This window comes from Ranitomeya variabilis, unplaced genomic scaffold (genome assembly GCF_051348905.1).
Source record: "Ranitomeya variabilis isolate aRanVar5 unplaced genomic scaffold, aRanVar5.hap1 Scaffold_379, whole genome shotgun sequence".
Lineage (NCBI taxonomy): Eukaryota > Metazoa > Chordata > Amphibia > Anura > Dendrobatidae > Ranitomeya > Ranitomeya variabilis.
The window spans coordinates 28,356-44,044 of record NW_027508117.1 but is presented as its reverse complement, the minus strand read 5'-3'; the positions used below and the strand labels follow the sequence as shown (position 1 = coordinate 44,044).

The window sequence follows — 15,689 nt, the reverse complement described above, 5'->3', positions numbered from 1 at the left end:
GTATTGGTGGTAGGCCTTGGTGCGGCCCACGGGGCACAGCGGCTTCGGTATCGCTTCTCGGCCTTTTGGCTAAGATCAAGTGTAGTATCTGTTCTTATCAGTTTAATATCTGATACGTCCCCTATTTGGGGACCATATATTAAATGGATTTTTGGAACAGGGAGATGGAAGAAGAGCTTGCTCTGTCCACTCCACGCATTGACCCGTTATTGCAGTATCTCCGGGACCAGTGCACTCCTTCTCTGATCCAGTTTCTAAAAACAGATTGAATTGAAATCAGCGCGAGTTGTCTTTTAACCCTTTATGTGAATTGATTTCAGGGTCAAGGAAGCACTTTTCTCAGGCCAAGTGTAGCATTTTGTTTGATTTCTCCTGGCCAATTGCAACATTTTCTGCGCCTTGCCTGGCCTTGCTTTCACCTATGTCTGTCAAACATTGCATTGCATTCAATATGCAATCAATCAATCAATCAATCAATCAATCAATTTGTCTTTACTGGTTGCTGCAACAGGTGTGTTAAGATTTAGGCCTTTCTTACAGTGTTGCAAATATACTGTGTCGGCTACCAAACTAGGCCCCTGCTGTCTGTCAGCACTTGCTATTTAAATTGAAGTATCCAATGAGTAGTTCTGCCATACATACTGCATTTCTGACCGCAGGAATTCTTTTTTGAAACATTGTCTCCCTCTTGTGGACCACCGGCTTTTCAATGCCTTGTATTATATGCATTTTTAAAAGAAAAAAATAAGTAAAAATGGTGCCTGTGCTGATGTTGAATAGGCTTGTCTTGTCCATCTACACCTGCGTGTGTGAGCATTCTAATGCTTTTCACCAACCAGGTGCGCTGCCCGCAGTCGATAGAATCTTAGCACGGAACATTCATGTGCTGTCACAATGGGGCTGGCTGGAGGGTGTGGTCAAAGTAGGCGGAGTTATGCAGATTCAAAACGCGTCGTGCACAGCTTGAACAAACACTCACACACAGACAGACAGACAGACAGACAGACACACACACTCTCCGTCTCTCACACACAGACACACATACACAGCAGAACTGTCATTGACAGCAGAACTGTCATTGAGAAGGCCTCCAGAGTTTCTGAAAATGTCCTCCCTGCGGCGGCAATCTTTTGCTCTGTCTCCACAATGGGTATTGGTGGTAGGCCTTGGTGCGGCCCACGGGGCACAGCGGCTTCGGTATCGCTTCTCGGCCTTTTGGCTAAGATCAAGTGTAGTATCTGTTCTTATCAGTTTAATATCTGATACGTCCCCTATTTGGGGACCATATATTAAATGGATTTTTGGAACAGGGAGATGGAAGAAGAGCTTGCTCTGTCCACTCCACGCATTGACCCGTTATTGCAGTATCTCCGGGACCAGTGCACTCCTTCTCTGATCCAGTTTCTAAAAACAGATTGAATTGAAATCAGCGCGAGTTGTCTTTTAACCCTTTATGTGAATTGATTTCAGGGTCAAGGAAGCACTTTTCTCAGGCCAAGTGTAGCATTTTGTTTGATTTCTCCTGGCCAATTGCAACATTTCTCTGCGCCTTGCCTGGCCTTGCTTTCACCTATGTCTGTCAAACATTGCATTGCATTCAATATGCAATCAATCAATCAATCAATCAATCAATCAATTTGTCTTTACTGGTTGCTGCAACAGGTGTGTTAAGATTTAGGCCTTTCTTACAGTGTTGCAAATATACTGTGTCGGCTACCAAACTAGGCCCCTGCTGTCTGTCAGCACTTGCTATTTAAATTGAAGTATCCAATGAGTAGTTCTGCCATACATACTGCATTTCTGACCGCAGGAATTCTTTTTTGAAACATTGTCTCCCTCTTGTGGACCACCGGCTTTTCAATGCCTTGTATTATATGCATTTTTAAAAGAAAAAAATAAGTAAAAATGGTGCCTGTGCTGATGTTGAATAGGCTTGTCTTGTCCATCTACACCTGCGTGTGTGAGCATTCTAATGCTTTTCACCAACCAGGTGCGCTGCCCGCAGTCGATAGAATCTTAGCACGGAACATTCATGTGCTGTCACAATGGGGCTGGCTGGAGGGTGTGGTCAAAGTAGGCGGAGTTATGCAGATTCAAAACGCGTCGTGCACAGCTTGAACAAACACTCACACACAGACAGACAGACAGACAGACAGACACACACACTCTCCGTCTCTCACACACAGACACACATACACAGCAGAACTGTCATTGACAGCAGAACTGTCATTGAGAAGGCCTCCAGAGTTTCTGAAAATGTCCTCCCTGCGGCGGCAATCTTTTGCTCTGTCTCCACAATGGGTATTGGTGGTAGGCCTTGGTGCGGCCCACGGGGCACAGCGGCTTCGGTATCGCTTCTCGGCCTTTTGGCTAAGATCAAGTGTAGTATCTGTTCTTATCAGTTTAATATCTGATACGTCCCCTATTTGGGGACCATATATTAAATGGATTTTTGGAACAGGGAGATGGAAGAAGAGCTTGCTCTGTCCACTCCACGCATTGACCCGTTATTGCAGTATCTCCGGGACCAGTGCACTCCTTCTCTGATCCAGTTTCTAAAAACAGATTGAATTGAAATCAGCGCGAGTTGTCTTTTAACCCTTTATGTGAATTGATTTCAGGGTCAAGGAAGCACTTTTCTCAGGCCAAGTGTAGCATTTTGTTTGATTTCTCCTGGCCAATTGCAACATTTTCTGCGCCTTGCCTGGCCTTGCTTTCACCTATGTCTGTCAAACATTGCATTGCATTCAATATGCAATCAATCAATCAATCAATCAATCAATCAATTTGTCTTTACTGGTTGCTGCAACAGGTGTGTTAAGATTTAGGCCTTTCTTACAGTGTTGCAAATATACTGTGTCGGCTACCAAACTAGGCCCCTGCTGTCTGTCAGCACTTGCTATTTAAATTGAAGTATCCAATGAGTAGTTCTGCCATACATACTGCATTTCTGACCGCAGGAATTCTTTTTTGAAACATTGTCTCCCTCTTGTGGACCACCGGCTTTTCAATGCCTTGTATTATATGCATTTTTAAAAGAAAAAAATAAGTAAAAATGGTGCCTGTGCTGATGTTGAATAGGCTTGTCTTGTCCATCTACACCTGCGTGTGTGAGCATTCTAATGCTTTTCACCAACCAGGTGCGCTGCCCGCAGTCGATAGAATCTTAGCACGGAACATTCATGTGCTGTCACAATGGGGCTGGCTGGAGGGTGTGGTCAAAGTAGGCGGAGTTATGCAGATTCAAAACGCGTCGTGCACAGCTTGAACAAACACTCACACACAGACAGACAGACAGACAGACAGACACACACACTCTCCGTCTCTCACACACAGACACACATACACAGCAGAACTGTCATTGACAGCAGAACTGTCATTGAGAAGGCCTCCAGAGTTTCTGAAAATGTCCTCCCTGCGGCGGCAATCTTTTGCTCTGTCTCCACAATGGGTATTGGTGGTAGGCCTTGGTGCGGCCCACGGGGCACAGCGGCTTCGGTATCGCTTCTCGGCCTTTTGGCTAAGATCAAGTGTAGTATCTGTTCTTATCAGTTTAATATCTGATACGTCCCCTATTTGGGGACCATATATTAAATGGATTTTTGGAACAGGGAGATGGAAGAAGAGCTTGCTCTGTCCACTCCACGCATTGACCCGTTATTGCAGTATCTCCGGGACCAGTGCACTCCTTCTCTGATCCAGTTTCTAAAAACAGATTGAATTGAAATCAGCGCGAGTTGTCTTTTAACCCTTTATGTGAATTGATTTCAGGGTCAAGGAAGCACTTTTCTCAGGCCAAGTGTAGCATTTTGTTTGATTTCTCCTGGCCAATTGCAACATTTTCTGCGCCTTGCCTGGCCTTGCTTTCACCTATGTCTGTCAAACATTGCATTGCATTCAATATGCAATCAATCAATCAATCAATCAATCAATCAATTTGTCTTTACTGGTTGCTGCAACAGGTGTGTTAAGATTTAGGCCTTTCTTACAGTGTTGCAAATATACTGTGTCGGCTACCAAACTAGGCCCCTGCTGTCTGTCAGCACTTGCTATTTAAATTGAAGTATCCAATGAGTAGTTCTGCCATACATACTGCATTTCTGACCGCAGGAATTCTTTTTTGAAACATTGTCTCCCTCTTGTGGACCACCGGCTTTTCAATGCCTTGTATTATATGCATTTTTAAAAGAAAAAAATAAGTAAAAATGGTGCCTGTGCTGATGTTGAATAGGCTTGTCTTGTCCATCTACACCTGCGTGTGTGAGCATTCTAATGCTTTTCACCAACCAGGTGCGCTGCCCGCAGTCGATAGAATCTTAGCACGGAACATTCATGTGCTGTCACAATGGGGCTGGCTGGAGGGTGTGGTCAAAGTAGGCGGAGTTATGCAGATTCAAAACGCGTCGTGCACAGCTTGAACAAACACTCACACACAGACAGACAGACAGACAGACAGACACACACACTCTCCGTCTCTCACACACAGACACACATACACAGCAGAACTGTCATTGACAGCAGAACTGTCATTGAGAAGGCCTCCAGAGTTTCTGAAAATGTCCTCCCTGCGGCGGCAATCTTTTGCTCTGTCTCCACAATGGGTATTGGTGGTAGGCCTTGGTGCGGCCCACGGGGCACAGCGGCTTCGGTATCGCTTCTCGGCCTTTTGGCTAAGATCAAGTGTAGTATCTGTTCTTATCAGTTTAATATCTGATACGTCCCCTATTTGGGGACCATATATTAAATGGATTTTTGGAACAGGGAGATGGAAGAAGAGCTTGCTCTGTCCACTCCACGCATTGACCCGTTATTGCAGTATCTCCGGGACCAGTGCACTCCTTCTCTGATCCAGTTTCTAAAAACAGATTGAATTGAAATCAGCGCGAGTTGTCTTTTAACCCTTTATGTGAATTGATTTCAGGGTCAAGGAAGCACTTTTCTCAGGCCAAGTGTAGCATTTTGTTTGATTTCTCCTGGCCAATTGCAACATTTTCTGCGCCTTGCCTGGCCTTGCTTTCACCTATGTCTGTCAAACATTGCATTGCATTCAATATGCAATCAATCAATCAATCAATCAATCAATCAATTTGTCTTTACTGGTTGCTGCAACAGGTGTGTTAAGATTTAGGCCTTTCTTACAGTGTTGCAAATATACTGTGTCGGCTACCAAACTAGGCCCCTGCTGTCTGTCAGCACTTGCTATTTAAATTGAAGTATCCAATGAGTAGTTCTGCCATACATACTGCATTTCTGACCGCAGGAATTCTTTTTTGAAACATTGTCTCCCTCTTGTGGACCACCGGCTTTTCAATGCCTTGTATTATATGCATTTTTAAAAGAAAAAAATAAGTAAAAATGGTGCCTGTGCTGATGTTGAATAGGCTTGTCTTGTCCATCTACACCTGCGTGTGTGAGCATTCTAATGCTTTTCACCAACCAGGTGCGCTGCCCGCAGTCGATAGAATCTTAGCACGGAACATTCATGTGCTGTCACAATGGGGCTGGCTGGAGGGTGTGGTCAAAGTAGGCGGAGTTATGCAGATTCAAAACGCGTCGTGCACAGCTTGAACAAACACTCACACACAGACAGACAGACAGACAGACAGACACACACACTCTCCGTCTCTCACACACAGACACACATACACAGCAGAACTGTCATTGACAGCAGAACTGTCATTGAGAAGGCCTCCAGAGTTTCTGAAAATGTCCTCCCTGCGGCGGCAATCTTTTGCTCTGTCTCCACAATGGGTATTGGTGGTAGGCCTTGGTGCGGCCCACGGGGCACAGCGGCTTCGGTATCGCTTCTCGGCCTTTTGGCTAAGATCAAGTGTAGTATCTGTTCTTATCAGTTTAATATCTGATACGTCCCCTATTTGGGGACCATATATTAAATGGATTTTTGGAACAGGGAGATGGAAGAAGAGCTTGCTCTGTCCACTCCACGCATTGACCCGTTATTGCAGTATCTCCGGGACCAGTGCACTCCTTCTCTGATCCAGTTTCTAAAAACAGATTGAATTGAAATCAGCGCGAGTTGTCTTTTAACCCTTTATGTGAATTGATTTCAGGGTCAAGGAAGCACTTTTCTCAGGCCAAGTGTAGCATTTTGTTTGATTTCTCCTGGCCAATTGCAACATTTTCTGCGCCTTGCCTGGCCTTGCTTTCACCTATGTCTGTCAAACATTGCATTGCATTCAATATGCAATCAATCAATCAATCAATCAATCAATCAATTTGTCTTTACTGGTTGCTGCAACAGGTGTGTTAAGATTTAGGCCTTTCTTACAGTGTTGCAAATATACTGTGTCGGCTACCAAACTAGGCCCCTGCTGTCTGTCAGCACTTGCTATTTAAATTGAAGTATCCAATGAGTAGTTCTGCCATACATACTGCATTTCTGACCGCAGGAATTCTTTTTTGAAACATTGTCTCCCTCTTGTGGACCACCGGCTTTTCAATGCCTTGTATTATATGCATTTTTAAAAGAAAAAAATAAGTAAAAATGGTGCCTGTGCTGATGTTGAATAGGCTTGTCTTGTCCATCTACACCTGCGTGTGTGAGCATTCTAATGCTTTTCACCAACCAGGTGCGCTGCCCGCAGTCGATAGAATCTTAGCACGGAACATTCATGTGCTGTCACAATGGGGCTGGCTGGAGGGTGTGGTCAAAGTAGGCGGAGTTATGCAGATTCAAAACGCGTCGTGCACAGCTTGAACAAACACTCACACACAGACAGACAGACAGACAGACAGACACACACACTCTCCGTCTCTCACACACAGACACACATACACAGCAGAACTGTCATTGACAGCAGAACTGTCATTGAGAAGGCCTCCAGAGTTTCTGAAAATGTCCTCCCTGCGGCGGCAATCTTTTGCTCTGTCTCCACAATGGGTATTGGTGGTAGGCCTTGGTGCGGCCCACGGGGCACAGCGGCTTCGGTATCGCTTCTCGGCCTTTTGGCTAAGATCAAGTGTAGTATCTGTTCTTATCAGTTTAATATCTGATACGTCCCCTATTTGGGGACCATATATTAAATGGATTTTTGGAACAGGGAGATGGAAGAAGAGCTTGCTCTGTCCACTCCACGCATTGACCCGTTATTGCAGTATCTCCGGGACCAGTGCACTCCTTCTCTGATCCAGTTTCTAAAAACAGATTGAATTGAAATCAGCGCGAGTTGTCTTTTAACCCTTTATGTGAATTGATTTCAGGTCAAGGAAGCACTTTTCTCAGGCCAAGTGTAGCATTTTGTTTGATTTCTCCTGGCCAATTGCAACATTTTCTGCGCCTTGCCTGGCCTTGCTTTCACCTATGTCTGTCAAACATTGCATTGCATTCAATATGCAATCAATCAATCAATCAATCAATCAATCAATTTGTCTTTACTGGTTGCTGCAACAGGTGTGTTAAGATTTAGGCCTTTCTTACAGTGTTGCAAATATACTGTGTCGGCTACCAAACTAGGCCCCTGCTGTCTGTCAGCACTTGCTATTTAAATTGAAGTATCCAATGAGTAGTTCTGCCATACATACTGCATTTCTGACCGCAGGAATTCTTTTTTGAAACATTGTCTCCCTCTTGTGGACCACCGGCTTTTCAATGCCTTGTATTATATGCATTTTTAAAAGAAAAAAATAAGTAAAAATGGTGCCTGTGCTGATGTTGAATAGGCTTGTCTTGTCCATCTACACCTGCGTGTGTGAGCATTCTAATGCTTTTCACCAACCAGGTGCGCTGCCCGCAGTCGATAGAATCTTAGCACGGAACATTCATGTGCTGTCACAATGGGGCTGGCTGGAGGGTGTGGTCAAAGTAGGCGGAGTTATGCAGATTCAAAACGCGTCGTGCACAGCTTGAACAAACACTCACACACAGACAGACAGACAGACAGACAGACACACACACTCTCCGTCTCTCACACACAGACACACATACACAGCAGAACTGTCATTGACAGCAGAACTGTCATTGAGAAGGCCTCCAGAGTTTCTGAAAATGTCCTCCCTGCGGCGGCAATCTTTTGCTCTGTCTCCACAATGGGTATTGGTGGTAGGCCTTGGTGCGGCCCACGGGGCACAGCGGCTTCGGTATCGCTTCTCGGCCTTTTGGCTAAGATCAAGTGTAGTATCTGTTCTTATCAGTTTAATATCTGATACGTCCCCTATTTGGGGACCATATATTAAATGGATTTTTGGAACAGGGAGATGGAAGAAGAGCTTGCTCTGTCCACTCCACGCATTGACCCGTTATTGCAGTATCTCCGGGACCAGTGCACTCCTTCTCTGATCCAGTTTCTAAAAACAGATTGAATTGAAATCAGCGCGAGTTGTCTTTTAACCCTTTATGTGAATTGATTTCAGGGTCAAGGAAGCACTTTTCTCAGGCCAAGTGTAGCATTTTGTTTGATTTCTCCTGGCCAATTGCAACATTTTCTGCGCCTTGCCTGGCCTTGCTTTCACCTATGTCTGTCAAACATTGCATTGCATTCAATATGCAATCAATCAATCAATCAATCAATCAATCAATTTGTCTTTACTGGTTGCTGCAACAGGTGTGTTAAGATTTAGGCCTTTCTTACAGTGTTGCAAATATACTGTGTCGGCTACCAAACTAGGCCCCTGCTGTCTGTCAGCACTTGCTATTTAAATTGAAGTATCCAATGAGTAGTTCTGCCATACATACTGCATTTCTGACCGCAGGAATTCTTTTTTGAAACATTGTCTCCCTCTTGTGGACCACCGGCTTTTCAATGCCTTGTATTATATGCATTTTTAAAAGAAAAAAATAAGTAAAAATGGTGCCTGTGCTGATGTTGAATAGGCTTGTCTTGTCCATCTACACCTGCGTGTGTGAGCATTCTAATGCTTTTCACCAACCAGGTGCGCTGCCCGCAGTCGATAGAATCTTAGCACGGAACATTCATGTGCTGTCACAATGGGGCTGGCTGGAGGGTGTGGTCAAAGTAGGCGGAGTTATGCAGATTCAAAACGCGTCGTGCACAGCTTGAACAAACACTCACACACAGACAGACAGACAGACAGACAGACACACACACTCTCCGTCTCTCACACACAGACACACATACACAGCAGAACTGTCATTGACAGCAGAACTGTCATTGAGAAGGCCTCCAGAGTTTCTGAAAATGTCCTCCCTGCGGCGGCAATCTTTTGCTCTGTCTCCACAATGGGTATTGGTGGTAGGCCTTGGTGCGGCCCACGGGGCACAGCGGCTTCGGTATCGCTTCTCGGCCTTTTGGCTAAGATCAAGTGTAGTATCTGTTCTTATCAGTTTAATATCTGATACGTCCCCTATTTGGGGACCATATATTAAATGGATTTTTGGAACAGGGAGATGGAAGAAGAGCTTGCTCTGTCCACTCCACGCATTGACCCGTTATTGCAGTATCTCCGGGACCAGTGCACTCCTTCTCTGATCCAGTTTCTAAAAACAGATTGAATTGAAATCAGCGCGAGTTGTCTTTTAACCCTTTATGTGAATTGATTTCAGGGTCAAGGAAGCACTTTTCTCAGGCCAAGTGTAGCATTTTGTTTGATTTCTCCTGGCCAATTGCAACATTTTCTGCGCCTTGCCTGGCCTTGCTTTCACCTATGTCTGTCAAACATTGCATTGCATTCAATATGCAATCAATCAATCAATCAATCAATCAATCAATTTGTCTTTACTGGTTGCTGCAACAGGTGTGTTAAGATTTAGGCCTTTCTTACAGTGTTGCAAATATACTGTGTCGGCTACCAAACTAGGCCCCTGCTGTCTGTCAGCACTTGCTATTTAAATTGAAGTATCCAATGAGTAGTTCTGCCATACATACTGCATTTCTGACCGCAGGAATTCTTTTTTGAAACATTGTCTCCCTCTTGTGGACCACCGGCTTTTCAATGCCTTGTATTATATGCATTTTTAAAAGAAAAAAATAAGTAAAAATGGTGCCTGTGCTGATGTTGAATAGGCTTGTCTTGTCCATCTACACCTGCGTGTGTGAGCATTCTAATGCTTTTCACCAACCAGGTGCGCTGCCCGCAGTCGATAGAATCTTAGCACGGAACATTCATGTGCTGTCACAATGGGGCTGGCTGGAGGGTGTGGTCAAAGTAGGCGGAGTTATGCAGATTCAAAACGCGTCGTGCACAGCTTGAACAAACACTCACACACAGACAGACAGACAGACAGACAGACACACACACTCTCCGTCTCTCACACACAGACACACATACACAGCAGAACTGTCATTGACAGCAGAACTGTCATTGAGAAGGCCTCCAGAGTTTCTGAAAATGTCCTCCCTGCGGCGGCAATCTTTTGCTCTGTCTCCACAATGGGTATTGGTGGTAGGCCTTGGTGCGGCCCACGGGGCACAGCGGCTTCGGTATCGCTTCTCGGCCTTTTGGCTAAGATCAAGTGTAGTATCTGTTCTTATCAGTTTAATATCTGATACGTCCCCTATTTGGGGACCATATATTAAATGGATTTTTGGAACAGGGAGATGGAAGAAGAGCTTGCTCTGTCCACTCCACGCATTGACCCGTTATTGCAGTATCTCCGGGACCAGTGCACTCCTTCTCTGATCCAGTTTCTAAAACAGATTGAATTGAAATCAGCGCGAGTTGTCTTTTAACCCTTTAGTGAATTGATTTCAGGGTCAAGGAAGCACTTTTCTCAGGCCAAGTGTAGCATTTTGTTTGATTTCTCCTGGCCAATTGCAACATTTTCTGCGCCTTGCCTGGCCTTGCTTTCACCTATGTCTGTCAAACATTGCATTGCATTCAATATGCAATCAATCAATCAATCAATCAATCAATCAATTTGTCTTTACTGGTTGCTGCAACAGGTGTGTTAAGATTTAGGCCTTTCTTACAGTGTTGCAAATATACTGTGTCGGCTACCAAACTAGGCCCCTGCTGTCTGTCAGCACTTGCTATTTAAATTGAAGTATCCAATGAGTAGTTCTGCCATACATACTGCATTTCTGACCGCAGGAATTCTTTTTTGAAACATTGTCTCCCTCTTGTGGACCACCGGCTTTTCAATGCCTTGTATTATATGCATTTTTAAAAGAAAAAAATAAGTAAAAATGGTGCCTGTGCTGATGTTGAATAGGCTTGTCTTGTCCATCTACACCTGCGTGTGTGAGCATTCTAATGCTTTTCACCAACCAGGTGCGCTGCCCGCAGTCGATAGAATCTTAGCACGGAACATTCATGTGCTGTCACAATGGGGCTGGCTGGAGGGTGTGGTCAAAGTAGGCGGAGTTATGCAGATTCAAAACGCGTCGTGCACAGCTTGAACAAACACTCACACACAGACAGACAGACAGACAGACAGACACACACACTCTCCGTCTCTCACACACAGACACACATACACAGCAGAACTGTCATTGACAGCAGAACTGTCATTGAGAAGGCCTCCAGAGTTTCTGAAAATGTCCTCCCTGCGGCGGCAATCTTTTGCTCTGTCTCCACAATGGGTATTGGTGGTAGGCCTTGGTGCGGCCCACGGGGCACAGCGGCTTCGGTATCGCTTCTCGGCCTTTTGGCTAAGATCAAGTGTAGTATCTGTTCTTATCAGTTTAATATCTGATACGTCCCCTATTTGGGGACCATATATTAAATGGATTTTTGGAACAGGGAGATGGAAGAAGAGCTTGCTCTGTCCACTCCACGCATTGACCCGTTATTGCAGTATCTCCGGGACCAGTGCACTCCTTCTCTGATCCAGTTTCTAAAAACAGATTGAATTGAAATCAGCGCGAGTTGTCTTTTAACCCTTTATGTGAATTGATTTCAGGGTCAAGGAAGCACTTTTCTCAGGCCAAGTGTAGCATTTTGTTTGATTTCTCCTGGCCAATTGCAACATTTTCTGCGCCTTGCCTGGCCTTGCTTTCACCTATGTCTGTCAAACATTGCATTGCATTCAATATGCAATCAATCAATCAATCAATCAATCAATCAATTTGTCTTTACTGGTTGCTGCAACAGGTGTGTTAAGATTTAGGCCTTTCTTACAGTGTTGCAAATATACTGTGTCGGCTACCAAACTAGGCCCCTGCTGTCTGTCAGCACTTGCTATTTAAATTGAAGTATCCAATGAGTAGTTCTGCCATACATACTGCATTTCTGACCGCAGGAATTCTTTTTTGAAACATTGTCTCCCTCTTGTGGACCACCGGCTTTTCAATGCCTTGTATTATATGCATTTTTAAAAGAAAAAAATAAGTAAAAATGGTGCCTGTGCTGATGTTGAATAGGCTTGTCTTGTCCATCTACACCTGCGTGTGTGAGCATTCTAATGCTTTTCACCAACCAGGTGCGCTGCCCGCAGTCGATAGAATCTTAGCACGGAACATTCATGTGCTGTCACAATGGGGCTGGCTGGAGGGTGTGGTCAAAGTAGGCGGAGTTATGCAGATTCAAAACGCGTCGTGCACAGCTTGAACAAACACTCACACACAGACAGACAGACAGACAGACAGACACACACACTCTCCGTCTCTCACACACAGACACACATACACAGCAGAACTGTCATTGACAGCAGAACTGTCATTGAGAAGGCCTCCAGAGTTTCTGAAAATGTCCTCCCTGCGGCGGCAATCTTTTGCTCTGTCTCCACAATGGGTATTGGTGGTAGGCCTTGGTGCGGCCCACGGGGCACAGCGGCTTCGGTATCGCTTCTCGGCCTTTTGGCTAAGATCAAGTGTAGTATCTGTTCTTATCAGTTTAATATCTGATACGTCCCCTATTTGGGGACCATATATTAAATGGATTTTTGGAACAGGGAGATGGAAGAAGAGCTTGCTCTGTCCACTCCACGCATTGACCCGTTATTGCAGTATCTCCGGGACCAGTGCACTCCTTCTCTGATCCAGTTTCTAAAAACAGATTGAATTGAAATCAGCGCGAGTTGTCTTTTAACCCTTTATGTGAATTGATTTCAGGGTCAAGGAAGCACTTTTCTCAGGCCAAGTGTAGCATTTTGTTTGATTTCTCCTGGCCAATTGCAACATTTTCTGCGCCTTGCCTGGCCTTGCTTTCACCTATGTCTGTCAAACATTGCATTGCATTCAATATGCAATCAATCAATCAATCAATCAATCAATCAATTTGTCTTTACTGGTTGCTGCAACAGGTGTGTTAAGATTTAGGCCTTTCTTACAGTGTTGCAAATATACTGTGTCGGCTACCAAACTAGGCCCCTGCTGTCTGTCAGCACTTGCTATTTAAATTGAAGTATCCAATGAGTAGTTCTGCCATACATACTGCATTTCTGACCGCAGGAATTCTTTTTTGAAACATTGTCTCCCTCTTGTGGACCACCGGCTTTTCAATGCCTTGTATTATATGCATTTTTAAAAGAAAAAAATAAGTAAAAATGGTGCCTGTGCTGATGTTGAATAGGCTTGTCTTGTCCATCTACACCTGCGTGTGTGAGCATTCTAATGCTTTTCACCAACCAGGTGCGCTGCCCGCAGTCGATAGAATCTTAGCACGGAACATTCATGTGCTGTCACAATGGGGCTGGCTGGAGGGTGTGGTCAAAGTAGGCGGAGTTATGCAGATTCAAAACGCGTCGTGCACAGCTTGAACAAACACTCACACACAGACAGACAGACAGACAGACAGACACACACACTCTCCGTCTCTCACACACAGACACACATACACAGCAGAACTGTCATTGACAGCAGAACTGTCATTGAGAAGGCCTCCAGAGTTTCTGAAAATGTCCTCCCTGCGGCGGCAATCTTTTGCTCTGTCTCCACAATGGGTATTGGTGGTAGGCCTTGGTGCGGCCCACGGGGCACAGCGGCTTCGGTATCGCTTCTCGGCCTTTTGGCTAAGATCAAGTGTAGTATCTGTTCTTATCAGTTTAATATCTGATACGTCCCCTATTTGGGGACCATATATTAAATGGATTTTTGGAACAGGGAGATGGAAGAAGAGCTTGCTCTGTCCACTCCACGCATTGACCCGTTATTGCAGTATCTCCGGGACCAGTGCACTCCTTCTCTGATCCAGTTTCTAAAAACAGATTGAATTGAAATCAGCGCGAGTTGTCTTTTAACCCTTTATGTGAATTGATTTCAGGGTCAAGGAAGCACTTTTCTCAGGCCAAGTGTAGCATTTTGTTTGATTTCTCCTGGCCAATTGCAACATTTTCTGCGCCTTGCCTGGCCTTGCTTTCACCTATGTCTGTCAAACATTGCATTGCATTCAATATGCAATCAATCAATCAATCAATCAATCAATCAATTTGTCTTTACTGGTTGCTGCAACAGGTGTGTTAAGATTTAGGCCTTTCTTACAGTGTTGCAAATATACTGTGTCGGCTACCAAACTAGGCCCCTGCTGTCTGTCAGCACTTGCTATTTAAATTGAAGTATCCAATGAGTAGTTCTGCCATACATACTGCATTTCTGACCGCAGGAATTCTTTTTTGAAACATTGTCTCCCTCTTGTGGACCACCGGCTTTTCAATGCCTTGTATTATATGCATTTTTAAAAGAAAAAAATAAGTAAAAATGGTGCCTGTGCTGATGTTGAATAGGCTTGTCTTGTCCATCTACACCTGCGTGTGTGAGCATTCTAATGCTTTTCACCAACCAGGTGCGCTGCCCGCAGTCGATAGAATCTTAGCACGGAACATTCATGTGCTGTCACAATGGGGCTGGCTGGAGGGTGTGGTCAAAGTAGGCGGAGTTATGCAGATTCAAAACGCGTCGTGCACAGCTTGAACAAACACTCACACACAGACAGACAGACAGACAGACAGACACACACACTCTCCGTCTCTCACACACAGACACACATACACAGCAGAACTGTCATTGACAGCAGAACTGTCATTGAGAAGGCCTCCAGAGTTTCTGAAAATGTCCTCCCTGCGGCGGCAATCTTTTGCTCTGTCTCCACAATGGGTATTGGTGGTAGGCCTTGGTGCGGCCCACGGGGCACAGCGGCTTCGGTATCGCTTCTCGGCCTTTTGGCTAAGATCAAGTGTAGTATCTGTTCTTATCAGTTTAATATCTGATACGTCCCCTATTTGGGGACCATATATTAAATGGATTTTTGGAACAGGGAGATGGAAGAAGAGCTTGCTCTGTCCACTCCACGCATTGACCCGTTATTGCAGTATCTCCGGGACCAGTGCACTCCTTCTCTGATCCAGTTTCTAAAAACAGATTGAATTGAAATCAGCGCGAGTTGTCTTTTAACCCTTTATGTGAATTGATTTCAGGGTCAAGGAAGCACTTTTCTCAGGCCAAGTGTAGCATTTTGTTTGATTTCTCCTGGCCAATTGCAACATTTTCTGCGCCTTGCCTGGCCTTGCTTTCACCTATGTCTGTCAAACATTGCATTGCATTCAATATGCAATCAATCAATCAATCAATCAATCAATCAATTTGTCTTTACTGGTTGCTGCAACAGGTGTGTTAAGATTTAGGCCTTTCTTACAGTGTTGCAAATATACTGTGTCGGCTACCAAACTAGGCCCCTGCTGTCTGTCAGCACTTGCTATTTAAATTGAAGTATCCAATGAGTAGTTCTGCCATACATACTGCATTTCTGACCGCAGGAATTCTTTTTTGAAACATTGTCTCCCTCTTGTGGACCACCGGCTTTTCAATGCCTTGTATTATATGCATTTTTAAAAGAAA

At 44.7% G+C, this 15,689-nt stretch overlaps 14 non-coding genes across 14 annotated transcripts; all 14 read left to right on the top strand.

Moving 5' to 3' along the window:
* The first annotated feature begins 49 nt into the window (after window positions 1-49).
* On the top strand, window positions 50-240 carry LOC143790435 (U2 spliceosomal RNA). The gene has a single exon (XR_013219576.1). It is a non-coding gene; the product is annotated as a U2 spliceosomal RNA (small nuclear RNA).
* A 959-nt stretch (window positions 241-1,199) lies between these two features.
* On the top strand, window positions 1,200-1,390 carry LOC143790434 (U2 spliceosomal RNA). The gene has a single exon (XR_013219575.1). It is a non-coding gene; the product is annotated as a U2 spliceosomal RNA (small nuclear RNA).
* Window positions 1,391-2,350: 960 nt separating this feature from the next.
* Window positions 2,351-2,541, top strand: LOC143790433 (U2 spliceosomal RNA). Its single transcript, XR_013219574.1, has one exon. It is a non-coding gene; the product is annotated as a U2 spliceosomal RNA (small nuclear RNA).
* A 959-nt stretch (window positions 2,542-3,500) lies between these two features.
* On the top strand, window positions 3,501-3,691 carry LOC143790432 (U2 spliceosomal RNA). The gene has a single exon (XR_013219573.1). It is a non-coding gene; the product is annotated as a U2 spliceosomal RNA (small nuclear RNA).
* A 959-nt stretch (window positions 3,692-4,650) lies between these two features.
* LOC143790430 (U2 spliceosomal RNA) lies at window positions 4,651-4,841 on the top strand. Its single transcript, XR_013219571.1, has one exon. It is a non-coding gene; the product is annotated as a U2 spliceosomal RNA (small nuclear RNA).
* Window positions 4,842-5,800: 959 nt separating this feature from the next.
* On the top strand, window positions 5,801-5,991 carry LOC143790429 (U2 spliceosomal RNA). Its single transcript, XR_013219570.1, has one exon. It is a non-coding gene; the product is annotated as a U2 spliceosomal RNA (small nuclear RNA).
* Window positions 5,992-6,950: 959 nt separating this feature from the next.
* Window positions 6,951-7,141, top strand: LOC143790428 (U2 spliceosomal RNA). The gene has a single exon (XR_013219569.1). It is a non-coding gene; the product is annotated as a U2 spliceosomal RNA (small nuclear RNA).
* Window positions 7,142-8,099: 958 nt separating this feature from the next.
* LOC143790427 (U2 spliceosomal RNA) lies at window positions 8,100-8,290 on the top strand. The gene has a single exon (XR_013219568.1). It is a non-coding gene; the product is annotated as a U2 spliceosomal RNA (small nuclear RNA).
* Window positions 8,291-9,249: 959 nt separating this feature from the next.
* LOC143790426 (U2 spliceosomal RNA) lies at window positions 9,250-9,440 on the top strand. Its single transcript, XR_013219567.1, has one exon. It is a non-coding gene; the product is annotated as a U2 spliceosomal RNA (small nuclear RNA).
* A 959-nt stretch (window positions 9,441-10,399) lies between these two features.
* LOC143790425 (U2 spliceosomal RNA) lies at window positions 10,400-10,590 on the top strand. The gene has a single exon (XR_013219566.1). It is a non-coding gene; the product is annotated as a U2 spliceosomal RNA (small nuclear RNA).
* Window positions 10,591-11,547: 957 nt separating this feature from the next.
* On the top strand, window positions 11,548-11,738 carry LOC143790424 (U2 spliceosomal RNA). Its single transcript, XR_013219565.1, has one exon. It is a non-coding gene; the product is annotated as a U2 spliceosomal RNA (small nuclear RNA).
* Window positions 11,739-12,697: 959 nt separating this feature from the next.
* Window positions 12,698-12,888, top strand: LOC143790423 (U2 spliceosomal RNA). Its single transcript, XR_013219564.1, has one exon. It is a non-coding gene; the product is annotated as a U2 spliceosomal RNA (small nuclear RNA).
* A 959-nt stretch (window positions 12,889-13,847) lies between these two features.
* Window positions 13,848-14,038, top strand: LOC143790422 (U2 spliceosomal RNA). Its single transcript, XR_013219563.1, has one exon. It is a non-coding gene; the product is annotated as a U2 spliceosomal RNA (small nuclear RNA).
* A 959-nt stretch (window positions 14,039-14,997) lies between these two features.
* LOC143790421 (U2 spliceosomal RNA) lies at window positions 14,998-15,188 on the top strand. Its single transcript, XR_013219562.1, has one exon. It is a non-coding gene; the product is annotated as a U2 spliceosomal RNA (small nuclear RNA).
* Window positions 15,189-15,689: the final 501 nt, after the last annotated feature.